We start from the raw sequence: 15,074 nt of genomic DNA on the forward strand, positions 1-15,074 counted from the left end.
TTTCTTTCACTTGGGTTCAAATATCATTTTGCTCACAAAACAATGGATGTCCATTCCTTCACTACCTGAGAATTTTAGGTGAAGAAGAAATATGTACATCTTATGGATCAAGGTATTTGGAGAGTAATGGTAAAAGTGACTTAAGTTCTATGCACCAGTGAGAAGCAGACTAGGATGTGAAAAGACTTAGTTAAAGCACCATGTAAATAGCCATGACTGTTCACTTTTACATCCTAGATTCCGCATCTCCTCTGTTAAAAGAATATTGCATCCCTCTACAGCTTAGGTAACAATACGTACCAGAAATAATTATGTGAAATGCCTGATGAAGCAACTGTCAGAGACTTCAGGTCTTTCAGAAGACTCCGCATAAGTTTCAGAGTATTAGAAAACATTCATACAAAAACATCACTTTTTATTTTCACTGGTATCACTAAAAACTTAATAAATCCTTCAATTATGTAGATAAAGCAAGTGACACCTAACATGGTGCTTTGTCAGTATCATAGGCAATGCTGGCATTCTCTTACAACATTACAACTATTGATGCTTTATGGAAATCTGTCTATATTCTGATAAATTCTACTAATGATTTTCCAGAATCATTTGGACAATATATTAGAAATCAAAATTGTTTCATACACTTTATTTTATGTACTTAAGAGACATTTATGAACATTCTCCTCAGAAAATTTCCCTAATCATCGCAAGATTTACCAAGAGATCCATATTGGGAAAGTTAAAAGCTCCAGTTATTGCTCCCTTACCTAGCTGGCTAGTATTAAAAATCTTAGCTCCTAGAATTTGATTTAGCTAGGCAATACGATCATGGCTTGGGGTGTACAGTGGATAGCATCTAAGGGCTTCATCCCAGTATGGAAACGTTGAAGGTCTGGTGTTAGAAATTGAAGATGATGTTAGACACGTTTGCTTTGCACCTGCTCATAATGACTCAGAGCCAAGAATCAAGAAAGTCTGCCAAATGTCAGAAAGGATTTTTGCATATGAAGTTGCTGTCCCCCTCCTCCAAAGCTCCATTAGCTACTAAATCGATTAGTTCATGGTTCAACATCACAATCTTTCCTCATACCTTGATATTTACCAGAAAACTTAGGGTAGGTTCATAGGTCACTACATCAGTTCATATTTGTCTTCCTTCCAATTCAGAATCATCATATGCCACCTAAACTTACATTAAGAAATCTGTTACATTCTGGGATGCACAGAAATTTTAATTTATTTTGAATAATTTTTGAGATTATAAAATAATAGCATCATATTCCTATTCACTTTCCTCACTCCAAATCCCCCCACATACAGCTCCTTGCTTTTTTCAAATATATAGCCTCTTTTCATTAATTTTTTATTTAGATATATCTATATTTATATGTTCCTAAATACATAAACACAACCTGCCCAATCTGTGTAAATTTCTTGTATGTAAGTTTCAGAGCTGAGAGATATTGGAAAGTCGATTGATATGTCTTCCTGGGGAAGATGATATATTCTGCATTCACCATTCTCATTTATTTGTAGTTTTAGTGTATGGTTGAGGCATTTTGGGCTTTCCCCTGTTCAAATAGCATGTCTAGTTCTATATTCCATGTTTAGCTCAAGTATATGTAGTCACATTGGTGAGACTTTCTGAGTGTAGATTCTGACATTCTTAGGAGACACCACCCCATAGCAAACTCCTTGGCCCCCTAGCTCTTATAATGGTCCCTTTTCACAATGACCTCTGAGCCTTAGGTTCAGAAGTTCTTAGAAATATTCACTGGGACAGAGCTCCACAACTTTATATTTTGGATTGTTGTTATTTTCTGTAATGGTCATCTTCTACTAGAGAGAGAAATTTACTTAATAAAGGGTGAGGACTACGCTTATTTTGGGCATAAGGACAAATCTGAATTTCTACAGGAGTTTCATTTTTTTCTGGCAAAATGATGGTTGTAAGTTATTCAAGATCCATGAATTCACTAATCCTGTGTAGTTAGTTAGGTTTCTAATATGAGGCACAATTTTACTCCTATTGATTGGGTCTTAAATATAATTAAAGATCTGTTAGTTTCTGCTAAGGAATGTGTACATCTACTGAACAATTAGGGTTACCATACCATGTTGATTATTGTTTTGGTTCATAAGTTTCATATCCATTTGTTGTTCTCTTTTGGGATTTTTCAAGGCACCTTCTCATAATATGAAAACTATATACAATATAGTTACATCATATTTCTCCTCATTATCCTTCTTCTCCCCAAACACTTCCATACACATATCCATGCTCTCTTTCAAATTTGTATCTTCCTTTTCATTATTTTTTACACAGGGAGGAGGCTCTTAAGTCAGTTCCAGATAGGGAACCTTTTGGGCTAAGTGTCTGAAGGGTATGTTGTCTTTAGCAATAATGACCTAATTACCACCACTGAGGGACAATCAAGGGAAAATTCAATAGCCTTTAATATTTGGTGAGTCTCTTGAATAACCCTGACCAACAACATAAGAGAGGCTTCTCATACCCAGTGTTCCAAGTGTATTACTATGTATTTGGCTATTTCAGAGAGCATTCATAGCCAAGAGGAGATAATTTAATTTATATTATATATGCATATTTATACTCAGACTTCTGTGTACTATAGATCTTTCAGCTATACAGCTAATAATATATGTTTTTAAACTTTAAACAAAAACTTAATTACACAAAGCCTGTCAAACATTTTGATACATCTCTGCTTTGTACATAACTATCCTCATTCACCACAGAAAGGCTGATTCTGAACTTCTCATCTGGTGACCCAAACACTGCAGTCCTGACTGTAGTAGAATAGTAGAAATGCCTCACTGATTTCTTTGAAGGCAGGATACTGAGCTATGATTCTTTTACCCAGTATCAGAAATGTATAACTGTTTTTGTTCAAGAATACAGAATAAATTATCTCTAGACATGAACAATGACAGCATTAAACTAATATGTATTGCAAATAGAAACCAGTGGTGATTATAGAGATGAGTCATCTGGCCTTTTCCTCAGTCATTTTCTGCAGTTAACATCTCTGGAGTTATCAGTGAGGAACCTGCCTTGAGCTTCCTGTCATTGGTAAGGGCAAATCACTATTCTAGGAGTTAGAACATGCCAACTCCCATAGCTCCTCCTGTTCTATCCATTACACCAAATCCATGATACTTTTATTCTTTAGAAATTTCTGTCACTAAAGTTTATGCTATAGTTAGCAAAGAGGCAAACCAAGAAGCATTGAGTAAAGCAGTTTTTACAGTCTTGATGTATCAATGGTTTCTTTTTCTGCCATGCTCAGAAAATGTCTGAGCATAGCATTATTACCAATTTCTGTAGAACTCTGTAAAATTTCTCAACTATCAAAGATCATTCAACACATATATTCTTAGCAACAATCATGGTAGAAATTATGTGTGTTCTTTAAGAATTTCTATATCTATTTTCTGATCTTCATGAACATTTTTCAAGGAATCCAAGGTTGAGATGTACCAAAGAGGAGCACAGCCCTTTCCTGGAACAACTTGTTCTTCAACAGCTGCTCTTGTAGCATTGAGAGCATCCTTAACCCTGTCTTTCTTCTCATTCACTTCAACATCACTCTCTCCTCTAACCTTAAGTACAGCTAGTTCATCTGAAAGATTTACTAGTTTCTCATAAAGGTTTTCCTTTTTATATTCACCAGTTGCAATGTCTCACTGCTCAGCAATTTCTTGAATACATTTTTCAGTTTGAGCTTTGCCACCTTTTGTTTTCAGAAGCATAGTGTTTACTTTGGTTGATCTCTCCACCTTTTCTTAAGTCATGATGCTAAACATCTTCAAGATTTAGAATCAATTCCTCTTCTTTAAATACAGCATCAACAGTATCAATAGCTAGTTTTTTCTATTGTCTGTAAACACTGGATCTTTGACTGCTACAAACTGAAGATCAATTATTAGCCTGTTGAAAACCAGTGTGCTTAGACCCTCTTTATCAACACCTTCAGTAATTATGACCAAGGCCTTCTGATGAGTATTGGCAATGCCAAGAGCAGGTATAATGGACTGTACACTGCAAATGTACTTTTTACTCAGCAGAACAAAGGCATCTTGTAACTCACATTTTTGACCTTTCTATACATTATGAAAACATGGGGAAATATATCCTCTATCAAACTTTATGCCTTCAATAATTTCTAATCCATCATTCAGGATTTCTCCATACTTCACTGTGATGGTGCCCTCTCTTTCAATCTTTTTCATTGTATCAGAAATAATGTTTTCAATGTCTTTGTATACATTTTAAGAAACTGTAGCAACATAGTCAGTGTCATGAGAGGTTGTCACAGGCTTACATTGTGGTTTAAATTCAGCAATTACATCATCAACAGCCAACATTGCTCCTGTCTAGATTTCTGCTGGATTAGCCCCTTTGCTGGTTTTCTCTAAGTCCTCCTTTACAATAGAATATGTCGGAACAGTAGGAGTGGTAGTCCCATTCCAAGCCACTTCATTTGTGCTATTTGCAACATTTGGAACAAGATAGACTCCAATATTTTAGTACTTATCCTTTAAATCAACTGGCTTTGCAACAATGATCCCATCTTTTGTTACTTTGGAACTTCCCCAACTGTGCTTCCCTTTGGCCCCATTGCAAAAGCTGCAGCATTGGCTAAAATATCTACATCTTGAAGCATCTTAGGGGAGTGCCTGGACCCTACCCAGAGTAAAGTGACAGACTCTAGATATCCCCTATGTGGAAGGATTTGGCAATAGGGTGGGAGGGTGGGGGGGAAGGGGAGTGCGGGAGGAGAGGAGGGAGAGGGAACTGGGATTGACATGTAAAACAAGCTATTTAAAATTAAAATAAAAAATGTTAAAAAAAACTCAACTATCTTTACCGAACTTAACTTCATTGATATGAGTCTGAATAAGAAAAGAAGTCAGTGCTCTGGATACTATTCTTATCTGATAAAGGACTGTGGGTGGTCAAAGTATTTCTGTGAGGCAGTAGAAGTACACACAGCAAAGCAAGCTGTCAGTAGTGGTTGAGAGCATATAATTTTTTACAACTTTTCAGACCTCTTTACTATTATTCTACTGTCTTGCCTTCTCTTGTATTTGTCTCCCTTTCTATAGTTAGAAACCCCACTCCAGTTTTTCATTTCCTTCTAACTAATCAAATGCATGCTACTGATCCTTTCTATTGTTCCCCTATCCTCTATCCTCAAGGTGATTCCTTTTAACTTTCTTTATACAGTTACTTGAGAATATGTAATTGCAACTGAAGAATTGGAGATAGCCTCAGATCACACCTCTCTCTTTCTCTCTCTCTCTGTCTTACACACACGCACACACACACACACACACACACACACACACACACACACCAAAGCTAAACATGCAACATTTCTCTAAGAGTTTGGTTTCCCTCACTCCATATGATCTTTAGTTCAATTTATTTACCTGGTTCATCTGGAGTTAGTGTTTTATGTTTTTATCTACTGTCTATCCATCTATCTATTTATCTATCTATCTATCTATCTATCTAACTATCTATCTATCTATTTATTTATTTTGCAGTTTCATAACTATAGGCATAATTTCATTGTTTGGATTTTTGGACATCTACTTTTCCTGGCACCATTTGTTAGAGATGCTTTCTTTTCTGTGTCATATCCTTTTTGCATCTTTGTCAAATATGAAATGACTAATATCACATGTACTTATGTTTGAGGTTTCAATTTTATCCCATTGGTCTATGTGTCTGTATCTGTGTCAGTACCATATTGTTTTTACTACTATGTCTCTGTAGAATATCTTAAGCTCTGGATTGATAATCCCTTCAGTATTGTGCTTTATGCTTCAGACAGATTTGTCAGTGGTTTCTTTTGAAATCTTGTATAGCTTTGTTCTATTTCTTTGAATAATGAGACTGGGATTTTAATTGGGATTGCAATGAATATGTAAGTGTCTTTTGGAAAAATGGCCATTTTTGCAATATTTATTCTGCCATCCCATGAGTATGGGTTGTCTTTTAATTTTGTAGTGTCTTTCTCAATCTCTGTCTTCAAAATTATAAGGCATTCATTGTTAAAATCTTCTAGTTCCATAACTTGGCTTATTCTCAGATATTTTATTTTATTTGTGGCTCTTACTGTCAATATGTCCATGCCCCCTCCTTCTGTCTCTCACTTGTTGGTGTATAGCTAAACTATTGATTTATGAGTGTTAAAATTTAAATAACCAACTCAAAGATTCATTTATGTTTTTATTGATTTTTGTTTGTATTTCATAATTCTTGTTTCCAATTTGAGTTTAACTTGGTTTCTTCTTATTTTTTCAAATTTTTGAATTATAAAATTAAGTCATTTATTTGTGGTCTTTCTACTTTTTTAAATTCAGGCACTTTCATATTTACTTTTCGAATGCTATGATATAACATCATCACCAAGCCGGGCGTTGGTGGCGCACGCCTTTAATCCCAGGACTCGGAAGGCAGAGGCAGGCAGATCTCTGTGAGTTCGAGGCCAGGCTGGACCGACAGCCTCCAAAACAGAGAAACCCTGTCTCGTAAAACCAAAAAAAAAAAAACAAAAACAAAAAAAAACATCATCACCAAAGCAATATTTAAAATAAATAGTGTATTTGAAGCTTACAGTTGCAGTGGTTAAGTCCATGACTCTGGACTATGGAGCATGATAACAGACAGTAATGGCACAACAGTTGGAGAGTTTACATCTTGATTCGAAAGCAAGAGGCAGAGAGCACACTGGGCATAACATGAACTTTTGGAATCTAAAAGATGACTGTCAGTGACATACCTTCTACAACAAGACCACACTTCCTAACCATTCTCAAACAGTTCTACCAACTGTGGACCAAACTTTGAAACATATGAACATATGGGACTCATGTGCATTCAACTCACCACAGGCACTAAGAACTATAAATTCTCCTTGTAGGAATGCTTTCAATATGTCCCAGTGGTTTTGTTGTGTTGTGTTTTCATTTTCATCTAGTTCTAGGAACAGTTTGTATTTCCTTCTTGATTTCTTCTTTGACCCATTGATCATTAACTAAAGCGCTTGTGAATTTACAAGATATTTGAATGCTGTCAATTTTAGTTTCATTTCATTGTGACTAGGTAAGATACAAAGGGTTATTTCAAACTTTTGAATTTGTAATTCTTGTTTTTATGTTTGAGATGCTTCTGAGAATAATGTGTATTATTCCCTGTTTGAGTATTCTCTTAGTTTGGATTTCTATTGCTATGAAGAGACACCATGATCACAGAAAATCTTATAAAGGAAAACATTTAATTCAGGATGGCTTATAAATTTTTAGATGTTAGTCCATGTTTTGATGCTGGTGTGCAGGGAGTTGAGAGTTCTGCATTGTGATCCACAGGCAGCAGAAGCAGTCTGTGAGCAACACTGGGCATGACTCATCAATGCATGACTCCATAGTGACACTTCCTGCAACAAGTTCACACATACTTCAACAAGACCACATCCCCTAATTGTGCAATTCTCTATGGACAAAGTATTCAAATACAGGACTCTATAGTGGCCATAACTATTCAAATCAACAAAGTATAATAGTCTGTATATATATATATATGACATATATGCATATATATATGTTAAACCTCATTTGCTGTATTGTGGCATTTTTATGTTTCTATTTATTTTATGACCAATTGACAGGTCTATTGGATAAAATGTAATGAAAATAGTTACTACTAATGAATTGATGCTCATCAGTTTCTATTGATATGGTAGTACATTTTAAAATTAAATTTGTTGCACCAGAGTTATGTGCATATAATCTTAGTATAGGAATATCTTTATGGTTATCTAGTCCCTTGATTATAACGAAGTTCCCACCCTTATCTCTTCTAAGATTTATCTTTAAGTATACTTGTCATATATTAGGATAATGATGCCTATTTCCTTCCAGGCCTTCTTTGGAGCATTATTGTCAATGCTATTATGCCAAGACAGTTCCTACATTTAAAACTAAGATATATTTATAATAGACAACAGATAGATGGATATTGATTTTTGATTCATTTAGTCACCCTGGGTCTTTTGACTGACAAAATACAGTCATTAATATTTTAATACTTCATGATAAAAATCCTATGGATTATAGATACAACAACAGTTACAGTAAGCCTATAGTCAACATCAGCTTAAAGGAGCGAAATTTGAAACTATTCCAGTAAAATAGAAACAACACAAGGTGTTTACCCTTTGTATACCTATTTAATATAGTATTTGAAAGCATAGCTTGAATCGTAAGATAACTTAAGGGAATCAAATGTATACAAATGAGATAAGAAGTCTAAGTATCTTTATTTGTAGGTGATATGAATATATATATGTATATATATATGTATATATGGGTGTGTGTATGTGTGTGTATGTAACCCAAAAATCTTCATTAGGAAACAGCTATAGCTGATTAACACATTCACCAAAGTAGTTGGATACAAAATTAGCACACAAAAATTAATAGCCCTTTCATATATAAATGATAAATGGGCTGATAAACAAGGGAAACAATGTCTTTCACAATGACATCAAATAATATAAAACATCATGGAGTAACTAACACAGCATGCTATAAGTACTTTAAGTAATTACAGAAAAAATTGAAGACAGTAACAGATATTGAAAGATGTTCCAAGCTCATATATCAGTAAGATTAATATAGTAAAAAGGACCACCAACAAGATAAATATACAGTTTCATCCCTTCAAAATACAAACACAATTTTTCTTAGATCTTAAAAGGTCAATTTTCATCTTCTTTTTATATTTTTTATTTAAATTAGAAACAAGTTTACTTCACAGCTCCCTCTCCCTTGCCCCACCTAGTCCCCCACCCAATCCCCACTCCATTACCCAGGGAGGGTGAGGCTCTCCATGGGGGATCTCCAAAGTCTGTCATTTTGTTCAGTGCATGGCCTATGCACTCTGCCAAGTGTCCAGGCTGAGAGAGCATCCCTTATTGTGGGATGGGCATGCAAAGTCCATTTGTGTGCCAGGTATGAATACTGATCTACTACCCAAAGCCCCCTAGGGTACCTAGGTCTCCTCATTGACTCTTTCAGGAGGTCTGGATCAATCCCCTTATGGCCTACCAGGCATCAGTCTGAGGTCCAAGATCTCCCCATTGTTCAGGTCAGCTGTTTCTCTGAGTTTTAGAAGCACAAAGGCCAAGACAACTAAAACAATCCTGAATTGTAAGCATCACTATCCCTGACTTCAAATATACTACAAAGCCATAGAAATAAAAACAGCATGGCATTGGCACAGAAACAGATATGTTGAACAATGGAATAAAATTGAATGCTCAGACATGAAGCCACACAACTACGGACACTTAATTTATGATAAAGAAGCCAGAAACACACACTGTAAATAAGACAGGATCTTCCTTAAATGGTGTTGGCCAAGCTGGATGGCAGCATGTAGAACAATCGAAATAGATTCATACTTATCATACTGTACATAACTCAACTACAAATGCATCAAAGGCCTCAACATAACATTCAGATGCACTGAAACTTTTAAATGAGAAAATGGAGAATCACTTTGAACAATCTTGATTAGAAAAAAACTTTTTGAACAAAACACCATTAACAAAGAAACTAAGATCAACAATTAACAAATTGGACCTCATAAAACTAAAAATCTTCTGTATTTCAAAGAGTGTCATCATTTAGATAAAGTGGAAGCTTACATCAAGGTTAAAAAATTCTATCAACTCCACATTTAATAGAGGGAAAATATACAAAATATAAAAATAATTCAAAATACTGAGTATCAAAAAAGAACCAAATTAAGCCAATTAAAAATGAGAGAAGTCATATATGAAATTCACAAAAGAGGAAACTCAAATAAAGGGCTGAGAAACATTAATGATTTGTTTAATATCTGTAATCATCAGGAAAAGTCGTATCAAAACTACATTGAGATTTCATATTTAATTTGTAAGAATGGTTTAAATCAATAAAACAAATGACTTTTCATACTGGCAAAGATGTGGAGCAAGGAAAGCACTCATCACTTGCACAGTCACTATGGAAATCAGCGTGGAGGTTCCTCAAGAAAATTGAAGTCAATCAAATTCAGTATCAATCTATACCATTTTGGGCATATATCAAAGGATACTTCATCTTCAATATCCTCAATGACACTTGTGCAAACATGTTCAAACATACTATATTAACAGTAGCTAAAATATATAAATAAACTAGATGTCCCTCAATGAAGGAATGGATGAAAAATGTGGTACATTTGTATGATGGAAGATTAATTAACCATTAAAATGAAATTTACACATAAATGGATAGAAGTAGAAAAAAATCATCTTGATTGATGACCCCACACCCATAAACACATGGTTGTAGGAGCTGAACCAGTAAACAGGGAGGGAGGGATAAAAGGGAACAAGAGACTTTTATTGTTCCTTTACTATGAAACATAGTCATGCTGGGAATATTCATTAAAATGGCTGTTGTGACTTTTTAGTACTTGGAATGTATTATTCCAGGATCTTCTGATTTCCTATTACCATTGAGAATTAATCTCATATTCTGATGTGTTTTCCTTTTTATGTGACTTCTGTTTCTCTTTTGGTAGCTAAATACACCTTGTTGTATAGCTTACTGTTTTAACTATGTTATTAAATGGTGATATGCATTTGTGACATTGTCTGTTCCTTGTTCCTATGTTTATTGTATTTGTTCAATGTATCTTTCCTGAGTTTGGGAAAGTTTTCCTGTAAGAACTTGTTGAAGATCTGGCCTATGCCATTAATTTGTGTGTTTTATTTCTATCCATGCCTATGATTGAAAGTTTTGGTATTCATTATTTCCTGCATGTTTCTTTCCTGTATTTTTTTCATATGCCTTGCTTATTTCGCCTAGATTCTCTATCTTTGGGTCCTGAAATACTATTTTCTGCCTGATTCCTCACACCAGGAAAACTTTTCTTTGAGGTTTTAGTTAGGTTTTTCCATCTCATCTTCATGTCACCTGCTTCCTCTTCAATGTTTCTTTTTTGTTTTTTTGTTTTTTTGTTTTTTTTGATTTTTGAAACAGGGTTTATCTGTATTGTTTTGGAAGCTGTCCTGAAACTCACTCTGTAGACCAGGCTGGCCTAGAATTCACAATGATCCACCTGGCTCTGTCTCCTGAGTGCTGGGATTAAAGGTGTGTGCTACCATCGCCTGACCCTCTTCAATATTTCTATCTCTTTTTATTTTTTTAATTCCACTCTCATGTCCTGGATTGTTTTCATTTTTTCCTTCAGCCTTACATTTGTGCTTTATTGCACACCATTAAGGGACCTTTTTCTCCTGAATTTCTTTCTCCTTAATTTCACTGAGCTGTTTCTTTGTTTCTTGTTACACTCCTTGACTTCTTTCAGCAAGTTTAAATCCTGTATTCTGATGTTTATCTAAGTAAGTCTCATTTGAAAACATTTCTATAAGACTAGTCGGTTTTTTGAAAAACAAAAGGAAAATGCTTGCTCTTTCATGATGTTGATATTTTTGTGATGTGAATTTCTTTAGTTTTATGTCTCTAATAGGCAGACAAAGTTACAAAATAGGAGATGCATGTAAGGATGGCTGAACAACAGGGAGCTTATGGAACCCACACTGATAGCTGGGAAGCCAGCATAGGACTGTTCTGGACACCTTGAACATGGATGCCAGTTTGGAGGTCTTGTCAATCTGTGGGACCTCTGGTAGTGGATCAATATTTATCCCTAGTACAGGAATGGATTTTGGGAGCACACTCCACATACAGGGATACTCTCTCAGCCTAGACACATGGGGGACGGTCTAGACCCTTCTCCAAATGATAAGGCAGACTATGAAGATCCCACATGGAAAGCCTCACCCTCCCTGGGAGAGGGGCATAAAAAGGACAGGATAGGAGGTCAGTGGGATCAGGGGAGGAGGGATGGGTGAGTGAACTGGGATTGACATGTAAAAGAAATTTGTTTCTAATTAAACTTTAAAAAAACGAAAAAAGAAAGTAAGAGAGGATATGTATATATGGTTGATTATAATGGTTGGAAATGGCTTAGATAGAATGAAGTCGGGTGAACAGATGTGAATATCTGTTGTGCAGGATGTACATCCTATATCTGGCCAGATAGAGACATTGAATGAGATATGGGAGGGACCCGTGGGTTGGAGAGCAGCGGAGCAGTTCCTGTCAGAATTTTAGAGGTTGTCATGCATGGCCAGAGTAAGCTGGTACACTAGAGATGTGATCCAAGATAGATCTGGTGTTTTCAAGAAGTTTTTGAGGGAAGGTTCAGGCCAACTCACCAGGATAGACAATAGAGTAGGATGTGTGTGATCACACTGGATGGGGATGTTGGATGTGGTGTGGGAGCAGGCTTAAATTCAACTTAACATAGATATTTGTACATGATTTATAAAGACTAATGGTGATGAGTAAAACTTTCTGCTCAATATTAAGGATCTTCTCTATCTCTAGGTATCTCTCTTACACACCTACACATTACCTTATGAATATTCATTTTCACAGCTATTTAGATAATGAGAAAAGTATCCAAACACTGTTCATTACCTTTTTATCAAATATCGTCAATAGCTTTCTTCAAATTCAAATTATTTTCTGTAAAATTCAGTAATTAGCCTGATAATTTAGTAGCATACTTGTAAACTCAATTCAAGTTTTCCTTCCTAGGTTAATTTTATAGGTCTTCCATTTATACCTACACCCATGCTATCCATGATCACCACAGAGTAGACAAGACTACTTTATTTGCAAAGCCAACTTATCAAGAGGATGGAGAACTCCTGTTCAAAGTTCTTACCAGGATGCTTGCTTAGGAGTTGTTATATAGAACATAGTAATCACATATTTGTGGGTACCTTCTCATAGGCGGAGATGTGTGGTCTATGAAAGACACCTGATCCTAATCACTACTTTGTGAGATGCTGTTTTCTTCTCTGTGTTGCAAAAAACAAGTTCTTTACATTCTCAGGCTACCTATATATTCAGTTTTTATATGCCTCATAAACAGGATCCAGGTGGAGGCTCAGCTTCTTCAAGCCCTCTTGCTGACTATCAAAGTCATCGCATTGACAGAAAACAGTCACAGAATTCTCAAGGAAGACAAAGGTTATGTGGGGTTAAATGGAAAGTAGAGAAGGCATGAGACAATCTCTCCATGCTCAGCTTCCTTTTTGCTCTTAATACCTAACCATACAGTTAGAAAGAAGGAAAATTCTGTGATGTGAATATGATGATAATGTATGTTTTTGAAGACTATTCTGGTTTTAGAGCACCGCTTTTGAGAGTCCAGTTTTCAGTATGGCCTATGGACAAACAAGAAGCAGTTACTGACTTTCTTGCTCTTCTCCACTCCCTGCTCCTCCTCTTCTCCCACTCCTCCTCCCCTTCTCCTTTTCCCTCTTTCTCTCTCTCTCCCTGTCTTGGTGGTATTTTCAGTTGCTCAGTGCATTTAACAAAGGTACTTACTTTGAAGCCTAATGACCCAAGATGGATCCTTGAGCCACATATGGTGGAAGGATGGCTTCAACTCTCACACACTGTCTTCTGACTTCAACATATGCACATCGAAAGCACACAAGTATACACATCATGCATATACACACAATAAGTAAAGGATACGTTATAATATTTTAATATAGTTTAGATATTTATTTCATGTTATACTCATGGTCATCACTATTGAGAAGAAAGATATACTTCATTAATTAATTTTTAACATTATATGTAGTCAATATACGGTAACAGGATTCTAAGACAGAGAGTTCCATGAAGGTGTAAACCCAAAAGATCTTTGTCCTAGTTTGCATCTGATTAAGTACTCCAGAATGGTGCACATGGCACAATTAAGTGTAAGTACCTCCTCAGGTGCTTTGCAAAAAGTCATTCTAATGTAGTTAAACCCATCCACACAGAGAGGGGTAAATTGAACCATGTGAAAATAGCATCCTTTTTATATAAAGTTCATGTGCCTCTGCTGTTTATTACCCACCTGAAGTCATATACTTGTTCTTTTGATACCCCAAGTGCTTGCTGTATAAATTATGATTAATATGGAAAATAGGAAGAAAAGTGCCTTTTGCACACAGGTGTTGCTATAAACCATGAAAGGTGATGAAACTGAAGTGGTAGAAGTAAGATGAATACTTTGGTTCTTGTGGTAGCATATCTGTGCAGAAGAGACTTCCTGTTCTTAGCTTAGGTTAAATGGGATTCTTAAGCCCCCTACACCCACCCCCTGCTGTAGATAACTCGTAGTCCCTCGTGCCTTCATAGAGCCTCATAAAGAGACAATTTTGTAATGAGCACCATCATCTGACAATTTGCTAGAAGGAAACCTCATTTATTTAGTTTTATTTTTAGCACTTTTCCTACATGATGATAATTTTAATAGATAGTGTGATTCAAAGAATTTGTCTCAAGTCACTAATTATTCCAATCTAGAATGCTTTCTCAGAGGCCCAATTACAGCAAAGCCCCAGAGAGGATATACCCATTTAAGCTTCTGCATCAGTCAGTGTCTCAGCTTCCTGATTCTTCTTTAGTTGGCAGAGCTATGATTATTCCTCCAGTTACCATCTTTCCTTGACTGGAAAATGTTTCCAGCATGCAAGCCTTCATTCCTTCCTTCCTTCCCTCCTTCCTCCATTCATTCAATGAATCATCCATTCACTTGCTCATATTAGTTAGAATTTTGTTGATCATGATAATTTTATTGTACATAACAATATAGTTAAGGAAAATAACTACTCCATAAAAATTTATTTTCTATAACCAGTGATATTTACCATAATCCAATGTTTCATAGTAGAACATAAGGTGTTGCGAGGGGTGATTTATTTTAGCTCCAGAGAGCTAGTGTGGGAGTAAATGACAAACATCTTACGAAAGTAAACAAGCTCCTAGATCAAAGTAACACAAAACATAAATATTCAAATGGAATTAAAATGAATAGCAGTGTTTTCTTCAGGAAGAAAAGTGTGATGGTAAAAGTCATATGGCGTATCACAAAA

At 35.6% G+C, this 15,074-nt stretch overlaps 1 pseudogene; it reads right to left on the reverse strand.

Annotated features, from left to right (window-relative positions):
• Positions 1–3,183: 3,183 nt before the first annotated feature.
• Positions 3,184–4,688, reverse strand: LOC101842615 (annotated as a pseudogene).
• Positions 4,689–15,074: the final 10,386 nt, after the last annotated feature.

This window comes from Mesocricetus auratus, unplaced genomic scaffold (assembly GCF_017639785.1).
Source record: "Mesocricetus auratus isolate SY011 unplaced genomic scaffold, BCM_Maur_2.0 Super-Scaffold_4256, whole genome shotgun sequence".
Taxonomy (NCBI): Eukaryota; Metazoa; Chordata; class Mammalia; order Rodentia; family Cricetidae; genus Mesocricetus; species Mesocricetus auratus.